This window comes from Triticum aestivum, chromosome 6A (assembly GCF_018294505.1).
Source record: "Triticum aestivum cultivar Chinese Spring chromosome 6A, IWGSC CS RefSeq v2.1, whole genome shotgun sequence".
Taxonomy (NCBI): Eukaryota; Viridiplantae; Streptophyta; class Magnoliopsida; order Poales; family Poaceae; genus Triticum; species Triticum aestivum.
This window is the reverse complement of record NC_057809.1, coordinates 201,139,988-201,144,534: the sequence shown is the minus strand read 5'-3', so window position 1 is coordinate 201,144,534 and position 4,547 is coordinate 201,139,988.

Below are 4,547 nucleotides of genomic sequence, written 5' to 3'. Positions count from 1 at the left end.
TTAAGCTTGGGGATGCTGATACGTCTACAATGTATCTATAATTTATGAAGTATTCATGCCATGTTTACAATATTTTTATATTATTTTGGTATGATTTGATTAGAACTAACCCGGACTGACGATGTTTTCAGCAGAACTATCGTGGTGTTGTTTTTGTGCAGAAATAAAAGTTCTCGGAATGCGATGGAAATCAACGGAGATTTTTTCTGGAAAATATGAAAAATATTGTAATGAAAATCCACCGGAGGGGAGTCACGGGGGCCCCACAAGAGTGGGGGCACGCCCCCTGCCTCGTGGACTCCCCGACGGCCCCCCTGACGTGAAATCAATGCCAACTTCTCCTATAAATACAGAAACCTCGGAAAATTAACCTAGATCGGGAGTTCCGCCGCTAGAAGCCTCCGTAGCCACCGAAAACCAATCTAGGCCCTCTCTGGCACCCAGTCGGAGGGGGCCATCATCGCTGGAGGGCATGGAGGAGGATCCCGGCGGGGCCATTATCGTCATGAAGGCCAAGGACCAGAGGGAGAACCTCTCCCCATCCAGGGGGAGGCCATGGAGGAGGAAGCACAAGGGGGAGAACCTCTCCTCCTCCCTGTCGGTGGCACCGGAGTGCCATCGGGAGGGGAATCATCGCCGTGGTGATCATCTTCATCAACATCACCATCATCATCACCATCCTCATCTCTTTTACATGGTCCACTCCCCCGCACCCCGCTGTAATCCCTACTTGAACATGGTGCTTTATGCCACATATTTTTATCCAATGATGTGTTGCCATCCTATGATGTTTTGAGTAGATATCCTTTGTCTTTGGGTTGGTTGATGATCTAGATTGGTACACTACAAAAAAATACACTTCCGTGATGATACGTGTTTGTCACACTAGGTCACATTTTCTGTCATGCATGTACATCCATGACAATTTTATGACAGAATCAAGATAGTCATACCTGTGTTGTCGTAGAAGTGTTCCATGACATTACCAAAATTATCATCATGGAAGTGTCCACTTCCATGACGATAAATCACGCGTCACAGAAGTGCTTTCGTCAAGGGTGACCGACACGTGGCATCCACCGTAACAGAACGATGTTAAGCTATCGGGTCAGGTTTTGGATCCGATAACCCGTTAACAACCCCAACCAATGGGGATTTTCCACGTGTAAAATCATCATTGGCTGGAGGAAACATGTGTCGGCTCATCGGTGGGACAGATGTCATCCACTCATTGGACAGAAGGCGCCTATGATATGTTGACACGTGGCATAGCCCAACAGAGGCCCATTCCTGTGAAAAGGCCGGCCTGTTTGACTTGGTCAAAAGGTGGCGGGCCGGCCCGTGTAAAACCTGTTAACAGCCTGTTCGCATATAGCTCATTTACAGCCCGCTAACCCAAGGCCCGTTACGCCATATCTGAATTAGGCCCAGTAGCGTCAACTGGGCCACCCAATATTATTCCAGCCCATTTTCACTTCTAGCCCATGTATGGCCCATGACGTCTTTCAGCCCATTTGAGGCCCTATGTAACTCTTGGCCTTTTAACGGCCCGTGGTGAAACTGGCCTGTAATGAACAGTGTATCACTTTACACCCATTAACAACCCATGGTGAAACTGGCCCGTAATGAACAGTGTATCACTTTATACCCATTAACGGCCCGTTATTCCGTTGGGACGTTTCCAGCCCATGTTATCTTCCGGCCTTCTCAGAGCCCATTTATTCTTGGGCTCATTTCCAGCATTCGTTTACTTACGGCCCGTTACTGTCATTTTCTGCTTGTGGGCCAAATTCAGCCCGTGGTTACAGTCGGCCCGTTTGTGGTCCGTTAATACGTTGGGCCGTTTTCATAGCGTCATCAAATACGGCCTATTAACGATGGCCCGTTATGGTCGGCCCATGAACGGACGATTCCAACTCTAGCCCGTTTACGGCCATAATGCGGCCTGTTATTGGCCCATGTTTGGCCAATCGATCATACTGCCCGTATAAGGCCCATTGATGATACGGCCCGTAGAAGGCCCATTGTTTCTACGGCCCGTAGAAGGCCCATTGTTTCTACGGCCCGTAGAAGGCCCACTGTTTCTACGGCCCGTAGGAGGCCCAGTGTCACTACAGTAAATATTAGCCCATGGTTATTGTGGCCTAGTTTTAAAAAATAGGTTATTGCAGCCACTAGCAAACCGCGGAAAAAGAACTGCAATGACTACAAGCAAACAAATAAACAAGACAACAAGGAAATAAATAAGCAAGCAACTTACGCTAGGCTATCACGGCTATCACACATATTACATCCACTGGGCATCAAAGTTCGCCACCAGTGCAAATAAACGCGCCGACAAAAGAATATACAAAACTGAGAGCACTTCAGAAGGCACTAGGCCTGGCCAGGTCGGGCCCCCCAAACAGCTGAAGAAGCTGAGTAGACCTCAGTTGTGTCAACGATAGATGCATCAACACTAGATTTAAGGCATGATGGTGCGCACGGCAGTCCTCTGACATCTTCATTGCATCTTTGACTTCAAGTCGGAGCTGAGCTGAAGCAAGCCTTTCCGCTTTAAGTTGAGACTGAAGAAGTCGAACTGATTGAGGCAGCGACTGCACAGAGGTTGTCTCACACCTGCTGGTGAGTAGCTTCAACTCACTGTCTTCATCAAGACAGGACCTTGGGGTCATCTCGCTGTCCTCAAGATGGTTTGGCTCACTATCTTCCCTAAAGTTCTGCCTGGCGTAAGAGATACGAGTCTGAAAGAGAAACAAGGAGACACGTAACAGGTTTCACAATTATATAAGCAAATAAATGGATCTGTTCTGCATAAGGAACATGTTTTTACAACTACAATTTGAAACTGGTAGTTGTTGCAAACATCCAATCAGATGTAAACAGCAAAGCAAACAGTAGTGGAGGAAATGATGCCTATCCAAATCTATACTAGAACAAAGTTTGAAGGCTTGAGAAGGATGAACTTACATTACATGTTAACACGGGCTGGACAAAGCCCTTCTCCATGTTGATGGAAGGATAATTCAATAAATTCCCCAAAGAAAATTCTTTATAAGCGTTGCCATTATTCTACATTTTGCAAAGAGTAAATATAGATCAAATAATATTGGAAGAAACAGAGGATAATGAAGCTCAGGTGCAGACTGATGATACATAATCAAATAGCAATTAATTAAGTACAGCGTTACAAGGCAAAAGGGAGAGAGGTACTGACAAGAGCAATGCAGAGCCCATTATTGTTTTGAGATCGTATGATCCTTTGAGCAAGGAGATTCATCTGAAATTAGTTTTCATACAAGAGAGAAGGTAAGGCACAAGCAGAAATTTAGGAGTTCAAATTTTGAATTGATATCATAGACAGTACCTGACGCTGGGCTCCCAGCAGTTCTAATAGGGGTTTGGCCACTGGAGTAGGGGTAAAGTGTGGTACAGTTGGGCCTGTGTTTTCTGTGGCTGCTGATCTATCTGATTTAACAGGTATCACTACCTTTTCCAAATACCTAGTTTGTACTCCTTGAGGATCTGCACTCACCCTCTTCCTTTTGGACATCTATTACGAAAGAACAACATTTGACTGGAAAAACATAGTGTGACGACACATGGAATAGGTACAGAAAATGGATAGGTATGGCATATACTCATATATGATGCTTAAACTAAGCAGATGGTGTAACAAAGTAGAAGTAATGCAAGAGGTCAGATGCAAAATATGTGCGACCAATACAACTTTGCAAAGTTAGAGCAAGCACCTTGATGGGTGAATAAGATAGGCCATCCTCCACCATGCCAAGTTTGTTAGCCAGTGGATCGTTCCGCAATATTCCTCTCGTGCGCCCATTCTCATATTCATTTTGATAATGTTCAATATCTGACATGCATGAAAACATAAAAACAAGTGAGATTTTCTTTGTAATGCAGAAGTGATTCTAATCCAATACTGCCTCCCTGTAAACCCCTTTGTGCTATCTCTGCAATTCTTTTAAAAGATGCCATGCATGCTGTAATTTGTTGTGTGCATTAATATAATGTGGCCTACTACTCAAAATATGAGAGCTCCAGAAGTGATGACACTTCGCAGATGATAGCTTCAACATATAGTAAAGAAGAACAAGTCGACCTGACCTGACAGATTCAAAATATACTAAGGGAGAACAACTCGACCTGACCAGTCGACCGCAAGAGAAGAGTATCATCTTAAAGAAGAGCAGAAGAGCAAGCAGATTGAAGATATTACAAGTCTTTCAATACAATGTCGGTTGGCCACCCATGATGAACCAGAGCGCACAGAGAAATACTATTCTTTCCGGTCTCTCCATATGTGGCTCACATGCATTTCGAAACTAAAGTAGGAACATTTAGCTAACCAATTAAACATCTCTCAGTTTTACTAATATCAGCAATAATATCATATATGAATTTGTACAACTAAGCTTGTTTAGCTCGATGGGTGGAGCAGTGCTATTACGACACGAACCACGTAGGCTGATTGTGGTCATCATAAAATGGGGAAAACATAAGCATGATGAGTACAGTGTTGACCGTGG